This window comes from Carassius auratus, chromosome 16, assembly GCF_003368295.1.
Source record: "Carassius auratus strain Wakin chromosome 16, ASM336829v1, whole genome shotgun sequence".
NCBI classification, from domain to species: Eukaryota; Metazoa; Chordata; class Actinopteri; order Cypriniformes; family Cyprinidae; genus Carassius; species Carassius auratus.
Window position 1 is genome coordinate 14553075 of NC_039258.1, and position 14065 is coordinate 14567139.

Here is a 14065-nt window from a genome sequence, read left to right on the forward strand (position 1 = left end):
CCTGAGGGTGAATCACTTCATTTTTTGGGCAAACTGTTTCATTTGTTTAATTTACGAAGTTCTCATTAATCGAATAATTAGTGCAACCCAACAAATGCCTTGTGTGTGTTATACGGTGTGATGCAGAAATAGAAAGCCGTGTAGTTTGATATTTGAGAGGGAAACTGTAGCTGATCTCTCTGTCTGGATGACAGAGTGCTCTGTGGTCTCTGGAGTGACGGCTAACGCTGTGACACACTGACCTACTGATACACTAACACCAGCCATTTTATTCTGTCCCTTTAGAGATTACTCAACTGTCTTTGTCAAGATCAGGACCCAGACATTGTGAAGATACATCTGTGTCTTTCTGGCCCAATTAAATTCAGGGTTTAAATGGCAAATTTGTGGCTATTAAGCATATGTGTATTTACCATGTGGATATACAGTGGGACTTTGGAGGTGGGGGCTTCTAAAATCTGGTAGCCATTCTGGTGACCTAAGCCAGATAGTTATTTTGTGACTGGAATGAAACTCTGGTTTGATATGAAAGGTTATGAAAGATTATTGTGAGATAAAGTTTAAGATAAAATAAAAATTGAATTGTGAGATATAAATGTACAATTGTTACGTAAAGCCACAATTGTGCGAGATAAAGTCACATTGTGATACTGTATATAGTTACATTGCGAAAGTCCCAGTAGTGAAATACAAATTCACAATTGTGAGATATAAAATCACGCCACGTTGAAATATAAAGTCGCATTTCCTAGAAACAAAGAATATACTGAGAAAATGGTAAGATATATAAAGTAACATTGCAAGATAAATAGTCAACAATTCCAAGAAACAAAGTTGACGTTGCAATATGTACTCGCATTTGGATATACAAAGTCGCAATTAACAACAATGAAAAACAACAAACTGAGAGATATAAAGTCCCAATTGTGAGATATATAGTCACTGAGATAGAATGGGGAGGCAGATACAAGGAATTGAATGAATTGACAATGAGACTGATTTTTGTTTTTTTGTTTTTTTAGAATCTAATTTAACTCCTGATGATATGTCATTAATTGATCTAACTCTAATGTTTTTTGAAAGCAAACACACTAAATAAACTCCTGCTGACCATATGACTGATTTGATAATGACTGGGAATGTCATTAAAGTTGAAGAAATGATAATGAGGTACTGCAGCATCTAATGGTCCCCATTCTCTCAGCATCCTAGAAAACAGCAGCCAATTCAATTAAAGCTATGAATGTGGCACTCATCAGTCTATCCAGCTGGCAAACACCCTTAATGACCTTGAAGAACCTCAGCTAACCTACTCTGAACCAGAGAGACGATTCAATCAATTTTTATTACATTGTCTTACGACCCAAATGTCTGACGAAATATAACTAAATTCCCATACTACATACAGTCTGTTTATTATTCACAAAAACGACAGAAATAAGCATTAATATTCAATATGAGCCTGTTTGCTCTGCAGGGCTGTCTGTTGTAGCTCTTTCTTCTCCTCTTAGCACTTAATCCCCATTCATCTCTTCCTTATTACACAGTGACTGTGATTTTCTGGTTCCCTCTTCACTTTTGACCCTTGACCTTTCACCTGTCCACTGAATTAATCACCTCCTCCAGATAAAACATATTTCCCTGACGTAAATCATAAGGTGCCTAAGGCAGTGTGTGCCCTAGATAACAACACAAGCATCCGTGCACACACATAGTAACACACCTTTGGGATTCATTTAGCCAAGATTAACACTTCATACACACACACACTGTCTGTTTAATGGCTCTAAAGCTCAGTTAACTGGATAAAGACTAAACAAAGGTAACTGCAAATCTCATAGAGTCACTTGGCATTCGCTGCTTTTGTTTTTGTGAGCATTGCAAACTGGGATTTGAATTGCTCACATTAATATCAACCATATGCCGTAAATTTGCATTGCCTCCACGATCATGGGTTGCAAGAAACAATGTTTTGGTGTTCAGGTTGAGGTTTTGTAAATCTAAGCTTCCGTGTGAGATTTTTTAAAATCATGCCAAGCAGAGTTGGAACTTCCAGCTTGCGGAGCCATTTCCAGGTTTCCTGGCCCAAAATGTATTTTAGTAAGCTGCTTTAGTGAATGTTGGCTCTGCATGTAGAATCCTGAAATAGGATAACAAAGGTACAAATTATACAATCACAAGTACTGTAGAGAAACATGTCTCCACTCTATTTTGTTTGTATGGCCAACATAAACAGTTGAAATCATTCAATCGCTTCCATCAAATTCCATCTTATTCCATTAAATCATGGAAATTAACCCTCCAAAACTTGGCACATGTTCAATCATAATCATATTCCATTTTCTGAAGAAAAATGTGAGTGGGTGTTGGTTGCTTAGGCATTCTGAGTGGTTGTTAGGGTGTTTTGAGCGGTTGCTAGGTGATCCATCCATAAATTAGACTGTGGGATTTTTTTTTCACATTTCATCAATAACCAGGTGAAGAGTTTCTATTTTTATAAAAGTAAAAGTAAGCTGCCCTTCTGCTATATTGCAGTGAAAACACTGGAAAGCAAATTATTTTCATTCAGCACAAGCAATCCAGGATGAGTCAGGCGCTGGGTCGTTAACATGATTTTCAACTAAAAACATACTTTTTGTGTGTCTTTGGCTTTTCATTTACATGCTAACAGCTGTTAAGGGGCCTGAAAATGCAAATTTTTGAACGTTTTGAAAATGATACCTTTATTGTCTCTGTGTGAACTGCAAAAGTGTGAATTTGTGAAAACTGTGATGTGTATTACGTGTTCAGACTATAGATTTGTGAACAGACGCATAGAGGGACATCGCCAACTACTGGCCTGGCATGAGTAATAGCGTTTTTAGTAGTTTTTTTTTGTGAATCTGAATGAACTAGGATCATTTCGACATTGTTGTCATTTTGTACATGCATTTCAAAAATGCCAATGAAAAACCTATCCCCCCCCCCCATTATTTAGTACGCTGCTGTCGTGTAATCATCGCTTAGAGATTAGCACCCTTGGCAACTTCCTTGTAAAGGCATGCTTTTAATAAAGCTGATGTGTGTGGTCAGCTCAAATGGACAAATGGTCTTGTCAGCAAACCTTCACTTGCAGTTAAAAGGATTTGACAAAAACATGAGCTAACTGAATCCGTTATACAATATGTCTTCTCCAGGCAGTCATACACTGTATTGTTTTAGAAAAATTACACAAAAACATAAGAATTTCATCAGTCTCCGTACAGGGTTTTAGAGATAATAGGAGAACTAATGAATGCTTGTCCATAAACAGTCATTAACATGTACAGTGTCCATTAACAATCAACACAAAACTGAATGACATGTAAGAGAATCATCTTTGCTTAATGTGCACTTACACTGGATACTGACTGGAAGGAATGATGTCCTAATATTTGGAGAAAGCTATCCGTTAACACTCATGCACAGTCCAAAAGATCTACCAACAACTGTTCTAAACTGTGAGGTTAAAGGTACCAAATAGAGATCCCTTAAAATCATGTTAGAATAAAAATTTGCAATGTAATTGTTAGAAATGTTGTATTTTCTCAAAAATATATAAATGCAAAAAGATGCCAGATGGTGTATTTACAGTAATCACTCTCTTGAGCTTTTTAAACTAAATTATAAAAAAAATGAAAATCAATTCAAAACGGTGTTAGAGGGTTCATTTTTGTATGGTTTTAACTTTTTAATAAAATAAAAAAAAAACAAGCAGAACTAATAGAATAGAGTGCTAGTGTTAGAGATACATTGTTTTTATAATTAATAATAAGAAAAGTAGATAGAATAGAAATTTAATAGAGAGTTGATATTGTTAAAGGATCAAGTGTGGATAGAAGAGATTGTCTTTAGACATTTCTTGAAGATGGCTGAAGACTGTTTGGATCGAGTTGGGCAGGTCATTCCACCAGGAGGGACAGTTTATGTAGAAGTCTGTGAAAGTGATTTTGTGCCTCTTTGGGATGGCCCTAAGGCGCTAAGAAGCAAGATTCTGGAGGGCACAGATGTGAATTTACAGTATAGTTAAAGGGGTGCAGAGCAAAGGGCTGTTTTGTAGGCAAACATAATTGCCTTGAATTTTATGCGAGCGGCTATTGCAGTGCAAACTGATGAACAGAGGTGTGACATGCATTCCTGTCAGCTTGTTAAAAGACTACTCTTACAGGATGTTTACATCCTCTGTTGCTCAAAGTTCACAGTTCACATGCACTTGCATTTTCCGCTCTGCATTAGAAAAGAAGTGAATGGAGCATGAATACATACAGGATCCTTTTCTTTCAACCTAGCCAGATCTTATACAAATCAGTTAAAATGGTAGCCTAATATGCTGTCTAGATACTCATTTTACAAACCTCTACTGGGATTCCCAGTATAATCAACAACAGCATTGCTTGAGGACTCGCAGCTAATGATATCCAATCTAAAACATTCCCCAGTATCATTAGCTACTGCAACAAATTCCCACTCATGAATTAACCGACTTCCAAAACACATTATTTTCCCATTTCTTTCATTCTTTGGGTGCAATTTAATGGTCGCCCAAGACCAATTCATCAAATATGTCCAAGAAATCTGCAGAATGCGTGGACAATGAGAGCCGTGCTCTGTGTAGCCTATAAAGCTTTTGCATGTGCTGCATAAGGAGCGATATCAGGCGAGCACATGATCCTGTACGAGGAGGCGACTCGTTTTCCCCAGCGCTTCCTTCTCTCTGACACCTCCCCTGCGGCCGAGCCACGGCGCAGCTCTGCTAGTAACGACGCAAAGCTGAAGAGAAGAGGAGGGATGAGAGAGAGAGAAGCGCGGCCGTGCGGAACGAAGAACCCGCATCAGCCACAGCGCGTCTGCCGCAGCTGGAGACTGGAGTTATGACAACCGCCGCTAAGAGAGACTCTGTCCCGGAAGACTGAGAGGAATTCCGGTGACCGTCAGCTCGTTTCAACACTGAAGCGTGTGTTTGTGATTATCAGCTCGTGACCCGTGTAATAAATGCCCATCCGTCTGTCTGCAGCATACAATGATTAATCTATTTCTATATAGCTGTCATTAACGCGATGTAGGCTATGTGTGACTGCAGAAGAGCACTGCAGCTCTGTTAAATCTCTTTGGGGAACTCAAACAGCACTGAAGATACGGGTTGAGTCAAACTTCGTCTGCAAGGGCGTAGTTATTCAACGCTGACATCAATAGAAAAGATTGGCTAGTTTTGTGTGTCTATGAGAGAGATCGCGCTTAGTAGGCTAAACATATCATTAAGCGGGATGCCATTTCACAGATGCCATGTTCAAACAAACATAAACTATATATATATATATATATATATATATATATATATATATATATAGTATATATATATATATAATCTGAATTCTAAAACCATATTACTATATAATTGAATGTGTCAAACGATTGCATAAAAAACATCCTAAAAACTGTTGAACAAGGAAATGAACCTGCATCAGAGAGGATAAAATCATAAAAAAATATACATAGAAACTTAAACTTAAATAAAATAGGCTACATAAAATAAAATAATTTTATGTTTGTTCAAAAATAAAAATGATCTTATAAATAATAAGATAATATCACTTCCAATTGTGAATTTGTTGAGCTTAATTTTACCCCCAAACCAGTTAAGTGCATAACCCAACCCACAGCTGGTTTTATTGTCCAACTAAATCAAGCAGTCACCTGTCAAGAAAAGGTCAGACTTTATGGATTCAGTTCAGAATAAATTACGACTGGATGCGAAGTGTGACAAACAGTAATGCTATTTATTAGGATGTCCAATCAACTAAGATTGAGGTCAGGGTGAATTTTTTTTCAGCATTTTGCAAATAATCTACAGGCATCTACAGAAAATTTAACTAATTAAAATATTAAATGTATGCATATATATATATATATATATATATATATATATATATATATATACACACACACACAAACACACACACACACACACACACACACACACACTCAGTGCAGAATGCCTCTATATGTTGAAGTAAGAAGTCAGCAATATTAACACACAAAAACAGGTCAAATAATGGCTTATAAAGTTCATGTTTGATACACACGTTTAAGGCCTCTAAATGATTATTATGATTGAATATGATTAATAGTTTATACTTTTATTTAGCAGGTCAAAGTCCTTTAAGTATAAATATAAAAATATCCCCCTTCTGGTTTCAGTACACGTGTGTTTTTGCGGTGAAATCTTTATTGGTTTTTATAAGCTAAACATTAGAATATCTTTTATATTGTTATTAATATTTAAAGGTGAACTTTTGCTGGACTAATGCAGCTAGGTTTATTTGATTATCCATACATATTGTTTTTTTTACAAGAAGAATCATGTTTAAAGTGTGAGTGTCAAATATTTAAATGCATTTTATATACTGTAAGTCTCCTAAAGATCCCATTAATTTAGATTACAAGCTTTCAGAATTTCATCTTACTTTTTTCATATAGATCGCAGCAAACTGCTCCAACTTGCATGTTTTCTAAATTTGGGGATATCTGAAAAAAAATAAGGTGATTTTTTTTTTTCTCCTCATGTGAGCTCCATATTTTCCTATATTATACATCAAATATAATACTAAGGATAAACACATATACACACTTTTTAGATACATAGATTTTGTGTAAAGGTTCATTATTTATTATTTCAAATGTCATGCTTTACAGGGTTAATACAAAACCTGCTCTACACACATAAATGCAAACCCAGTCAGGAATAATAACACTCCCTGAGGAACAACACCACGCTTGCAGTGAGTTTAGTCCTGGGAATAATCACACTCTGCGTGTGAAGTATGACATTACTACATGACCAGTAATTTAGCGCCATGCCTGAGTCACACTTTTATTTACTTACTTACTGGACATTTTAATACAAAGCATATACCCCATCTGGTGTGTGCGTGTTATTTGCTTTATTATTTGCTGAGTCAAGCAGCTGGAGACACAGCAGCAAGGGGATCATTATGAAGCTCTAGCTGCGGACTCATGCCAAAGCCCACGGCATGCTGCACTGAGTTCAGAAACTACCAGAGGCACAACAACTCTCGCTCATCCATACATTAAAGTCTCAGGTGTCTAATGTGGTTAAAGCGCATTAGATCTGTGCAGGTTTCTGTTGTTAAACTGCTAATCTATAAATGTGCATTGATTTAATATAGCTAATTGATTCCATGCTTTGTTTAAAGGGATAGTTCACCCCAAAATGAAAATGTTTTTATCATTTACTCACCCTCGTGTCATTCCAAACCTTGTTTCTTTTTTATGCTGAACATAAAATAAGATATTTTGAAGAATGCGACAGTTGTTGGTCTCCATTGACTTCCATATTTGGGAAAGAACGTCCCTAGGTTACGTATGTAACCCTAGTTCCTCGAGGGAACGAGACGCTGCGTCGAGCACTTTTGGGGAACGCCTTTGGCAAGAACAACTCTGAATATCGTGTGCAATCAGTTCAATGGAAGAGCGTGATGTCACGGACGGGGTGACGTAGCGACCAGGAAGCTATAAAGGCACGTGCCACGCAGCTGGCCTCAGCTTCGAGTAGGGAAGCAAGCGCAGGCAGGGGTGCCGGGAGTATGGCTCGGCTCGTTCCTCTTCGGGAACTCAAGCTGCGTCGAGCGCTTTTGGGGAACGATGTGCCAATGCTGCCAGACTACCAAGACTCTGCCTAGTGTGTATCCGAAGAGCACAGCTTAGGACGAGAGGACAGAAGAGCCAGGAGCGGCTCGCATATCGAGATTGTAAAATCTGGTGAATGTAGAGGGCGTGGAACACCCCACAGCGTTGCAGATGTCCAAGAGGGCGACACCTGCTAAAAAGGCCTTAGAGGCAGCCATACTCCGCGTAGAGTGAACCTTGGCTCCCAAAGGAAGGGGAAGACCAGAGGACTCATAGGAGACGTTGATAGCCTTGACTATCCAACGACTAAGGGTCTGCTTGGTGGCAGGAGAACCCTTTTTTGGAGGACTGTAGCATACAAGCAATTGGTCAGACTTTCTCCACAGGGCAGCTCTGTGGATGTATGCGTCCAATGCTCGCACTGGACACATACAATTTAGCTTCGCCTGGTCTGGCTCCCGAAAGGGAGGAGGACAGAAGGCCTGCAGTACGACAGGTTGTGGTGTGACAGAGGGAACTTTAGGAATGTAACCCGCTCAAGGGTATAGAAATGCTTTGGCCATACCAGGGGCAAAGTCTAGATAGTTAGGGGCCACCGAGAGGGCCTGAAGATCTCCAACTCTCTTTAGAGAGGTAATAGCCAGTAATAGGGCAGTCTTAAGTGTCAGATGTCTGTCTGAGATTTCTTGAATTGGCTCGAATGGAGCTTTGCAGAGAGCCTCTTACACCACAACCAAATCCCATGGGGGAATACGGGACCGTACTGGAGGTCTCAGCCTCAGTGCACCTCGGAGGAAACGTGTAACTAGGGGGTGTCTACCCAGTGACTGGTCACTGAAAGGGACGTGGTAAGCAGCTATGGCCGCCACGTACACCTTTAAGGTGGAGTGGGTTAACCCCGCAGAGAGCCTAGCTTGTAAAAACTCCAGAACTGTACCAACTGGGCAGTTAACAGGGTCAAAGTGGCGATCTCTGCACCATGAAGTGAAGAGTTTCCACTTCAGGGCGTACAGTTTCCTCGTGGAGGGAGCTCTGGATTGGAGTAGGGTCTCAACAACCTCGGTTGAGAGACCAGCTGCTAACAGATGTGCCCCCTCAGGGGCCACACCCACAGCTTCCACAACTCCGGGCGAGTGTGAATTATTTTGCCCTGCGCCTGAGAGAGTAGATCTGTCCTGATCGGAATCTGCCATGGAGAGCCGTCGAGGAGAGAAATCAGATCTGCGAACCATACTCGGCCCGGCCAGAACGGGGCTACTAACAACAGACGGATTCTGTTCAGGCGTACTCTCGCCAGAACTCCCAGGAGCAGAGCGATGGGGTGAAAGGCATACAGACGAAGCCTCGGCCAAGTCTGTGCCATGGCATCTAGTCCCAGTGAAGCTGGGTGAACTAGAGAGAACCAGAGGGGACATTGCGATGTCTCTCGAGTCGCGAAGAGGTCCACCTGAGCTTTGCCAAATATTTGCCATATCTGCTTCACCACCTCGGGATGAAGCATCCATTCCCCGGGCCTCGGCCCCTGTCTCGACAGCATGTCTGCTCCCACATTCAATCGCCCAGGAATATACACTGCTCTTAGCGAGAGCAGTTTGCCCTGGGACCACAGGAGGATCTGGTACACCAGCTTGTACAGGGGTGTGAACGCAGACCCCCTGGTGATTGATATAAGAGACTACCGCTTTGTTGTCGGTGCGCACTAACACATGACAGCCTCTCAGGTCTGGGAGGAAATATTTTAAAGCTCGATATACTGCTAGCATTTCTAGACAATTGATGTGCCATGTCAGATGGCGACTGCTCCACAGACCGCGGGCAGGGTGGCTACTCATGACCGCACCCCAACCGGTGAGGGACGCATCTGTTGCTAGCTTTACACGGCGACCAAGAGCTCCCAACACCGGGCCCTGATTCAAGAACCAAGGTTTCTTCCATATGTCTAAGGGACGAAGGCATCGCCGCGTGACCTGAATAGTTCGGAAAGGATTTCCCCTCGGGGAAAACCCCTTGGTCTTGAGCCACCACTGAAGGGGCCTCATGTGCAGGAGACCAAAAGGTATCACGTTGGATGCAGCTGCCATGAGCCCAAACAGTCTCTGAAACTGCTTCACAGTGAGTGACTGGCCTTCTCTGACTCTCTTGACTGATGTGAGGATCGACTCGATCCGAGCAGGAGACATACGTGCCTGCATCGTGGTCAAATCCCATACTACGCCTAGATAGGTGGTTCTCTGAACTGGAGAAAGTACACTCTTCTTAGCATTCAGTCTCAAACCCAGCTCCCCCATATGGGCGAGAACAACACCTCGATGTCGAACCGCCATCTGCTCTGATTGAGCTAGAATCAACCAATTGTCGATATAATTTAGAATGCGGATGCCCTGCATACGGAGGGGTACCAGAGCCACATCTACACATTTCGTTAACGTGCGGGGTAAGAGTGCAAGGCCGAATGGAAGTACTCGATATTGATAAGCTTTGCCCCCGAAAGCGAACCTCAGAAACTTCCTGTGTTGTGGAAGGATGGATATGTGGAAGTATGCATCTTTGAGATCTATCGTGACAAACCAGTCCTCGGATCTGATTTGAGCTACAACATGTTTGACAGTAAGCATTTTGAACTTGAACAGAGGAAACTCTGGAACGCCGCCGCCTGCTTATGGGCCTCCTGGAACCTGTCGACGACAGTATTGACTGTGTCGCCGAACAGGCCCGAGGCTTGGAGCGGGGCGTCCAGGAGGCAGAACCTGTCACGGTCTTTAATTTGGGACAGGTTCAGCCATAAATGCCTCTCCGCGGCCACCAAGGCTGCCATAGACCGCCCAATCGCGTGAGCAGTCTCTTTGGTGGCACGGAGGGAGAGATCAGCGGTCCGTCTAAGCTCTGCAATATCGTCGGACTTGATCCCCTCTCCCTCGTCTACGTCTCTCAGCAGGTCGGCCTGATATGCTTGAAGGACGGCCATGTTGTGAAGGCACGCCCCTGCCTGACCTGCTGCCACATAGCCCTTGCCCACTAATGCTGATGTCGTTCTTAATGCTTTTGTAGGCAAGGCCGGAGCCTTCAGAGACGACGCCGAACCGGGTGACAGATAGCCCGCAAGCATCTGTTCAACCCGTGGCATCGCTCTGTACCCACGCTCATCGAGCCCTGTCACATTCCCATAATACTGCAAATCAGGGCCGAAGAGACGGGTGGAATATGGGTGTTTCCACGACCTCGCTATTTCGTCATGGAGGTCTGGAAAAAAGGGAAGACTCTGGGCTGGAGGTGGTTGTCTGGGCCTGAGATACCGCTCATCGAGTTTACTTCTCTGCGGTTCATGTTTTTTCTCTGGGGGCCAGTCTATCTTTAACTTCTCGACTGCACGAGTAACCACCTCCAGCAGCTCCTCATACTGGGGCGACAGGGGTGGCGAATCCCTACCAACTGTCTCCCCATCCACCTCATCAGACGAAGAGAGGTGGAGTGTCGACCCCTCGCCCTGGGGGGAAGAAACCGACGAGTGTGCTTCCGATCCCAGGGTTTGGGCGCCGGATCTAGCAGATGAGTAAGGAGATAAGGACTGGCCCGTCTCCATTCCCTCTGCCAGATCCACCTGCGAACCCCACAAGTGCAGCAGCCACTCTGCCTCAGCAGAAGCAGGGCCAGAGCCACGGGGAACGCTGGCGAAGGCTCCCTCCTCGAAGAGAGCCCTCCGGGATCGAAGCGTCCGCATTGGCAATCTCCCTCGAGAGCCGACTCAGCGTGCTTCGACCCCAGGCAAACCACGCATAAATCATGTGTGTCTCCAGCCGTGATGTAGCGCTGGCATGGAGGAACACACAGTTTATAGCGCGATTTGGTTTCGCCCTTCAAATGTCTGGTCTTTGCTTTAGACTTAGGCATCTTAGTCTAATAATACTGGACAGACAACAGTAAATTAGACTTACAAGACAGACTTATGAACATGCAAACACAGAGCGCTTGCTGAAAGACGCGAAGCTGAGGCCAGCTGCGTGGCATGTGCCTTTATAGCTTCCTGGTCGCTACGTCACCCCGTCCGTGACGTCACGCTCTTCCATTGAACTGATTGCACACGATATTCAGAGTTGTTCTTGTCAAAGGCGTTCCCCAAAAGCGCTCGACGCAGCTCGAGTTCCCGAAGAGGAACTACTATGGATTTCACTTTCTGGCACGAACCTAAATGGCTTTTGACTTAAAGATTTTGGGTATCAGAGCGAGTTATTTCACAGAGGGATGAATGTGTTTTTCAGCCTGATTCGGTTATTTTATAAAGTGGCTCTCCAGTGTGATTCCAGCCTCTCAGTCTGACATCTGGGTCACAACTGAGGACGTGCAGAATTATTTAGCAGATATTTGGAGAAAGTTTATTTGATACCAAAAAACTTTAGGAAAACACAAAGACATACCTTCGGGTGATTTTTGATACAGCAATAGAGCCAGAGATGATGCAGAAAATCATGCAAAAAAAATCCATTGGAAAATCTTTCAAAGTAATTAAAAGTTATTGTTCTCTGTTCTAAGGGTAATTGCATGTCTGAAATGCTGCTGTGCCATTAAATGATTAAATCAATAAGCACAGAGGACAACATTTCATAAATGCATGAAAACCTAATTTATCGGTATGATGAATCGTGGTTGTTGTTTTTGAACCTTTGTGGTGAGACTGTGATAATGGATGCTGAGAACATGCATTTCCTTTCGTGGCAGCTCATAAGCCCACACATTTCTGCACCACATCTGTTCTTGCAGCAAAACAGCAAAGCATTACTTGCATTATCGCAGTGCTAAGCTGCATTTGCTTGTTTGTTTTGAATCATTTACTACAGGGATCTCAGCAGGATGAGAGTGTGTCCAGTCTTTATGACATCCACTGGCTTCACAACACAAGGCTTCACTTTACAGATCAATATTGGGCTACAGACGTGGACAGAGAAAGTAGAAAACACCCATCTTATACCACACACACACAGACGAGGATGTCTCATAATGCTTTACTCTACTTAGTAATAGTGTAGAAAGAGCCACAGGTTCTGTTCAGATTTTTCCTTATTATTACTAAAGTATATTTGCAAACTCAGTGTCTCTGTGATACAGTCTAATCCTGTACAAAACTAGATTCATAGTCATAAAGTCATAAAAAGAAATGATTGATTCAATCAGTGTAGATGAACTTGACTGGTCTTCAGAAACCCAGCTAAATGCCTCTGGTGTGACTTTAAATGCAGACCTTAAGCCAAAAACTCATCACCAAACACCAGTGGCACTTACAAAACTGTTGCAACAGAGATGGAAACACAATTTTTATAAACATGAATTATGTTTCAATCTTCCTTGCCACCGTTTTGGAAGTGCATTTTTCTGTTCTAAAGGAGGGGGTGTCTCATTTTGTCCATATAGTGTATACAAGTCACTGGTGTTTGGTGATGAGTTTTTGTGTGTAAAAAGTGTCATTTCTGGTGGCAGATTCCCAAACCTTTTTGTCAGCCAAACCTCTCTGATGTAACAAATTTGCTTTAAGTAAACCCTGAGATTTTAAGTTTACACTGTAAACCCTAATAAGTTCACTGAACTCAACAAAAAAAAAAGATTTTGTAACAGATTACACAAAGTGATGTTTTTAAATGTTTTAAGTTTACATAAAATAAAAAATACATTTCCATTTGCCTTAAATTATCTCAATTTTAACTTGATCCCACCCCACCTCACTCATTACAATGATAATCATATACAAATAACTTCTATTAACAGTTTAGATCTTTATAGTTCAGTGCCAGTTAGCATCAGCACACTGGTGTGTACTAACATACTTATCAAAACGACTCACAATACTTGCTTATAAATATTCAAATATCACGCAGTATATACAAGCTTTAGGTTTTGCTTTCCATCCTCAACCTAACCACAGTATCTACTCTTCACCACAACGGTAACACTACAAAACCAACATAAAAGAAACATATGTAAATCCTAACATAACACAACATTTAAGTAATAACTTATGTCTCTGTATGTTAATCTTTATCTTTATTTTCCTTGTTGGCTAGTGAAGAGCATGCTGGGAACTAGAAAACACAATAATTTTAAGTTCACCTTACTACAGCAGCATTTTGAGTTTACAGAACTTATTTCAATTAAGTCCAATGAACTTCATTATTATTTGAATGAAATTTATTTTTTTATTTTGTATTCATTTTCACTGTTATAATTCAATAATTTCAGTAATTTAACAATTTTCAGGGTTCTTTGACGTTTGTGACATACAGGTCAAGAAATAACATAATTTATGTTTTTTATTTACATTTTTTTAAACAATTTAATACAACAGTCTACTTCAAAACCACACACACACACACACACACACACACACACACACACAACTCATTCTGTATGATTT

General features: G+C 41.6%; 1 protein-coding gene across 11 annotated transcripts in view; it reads right to left on the reverse strand.

Annotated features, from left to right (window-relative positions):
• Positions 1–14065, reverse strand: part of LOC113116232 (uncharacterized) — a 35301-nt gene that overhangs the window by 18504 nt on the left and 2732 nt on the right. The window lies entirely within an intron of this gene.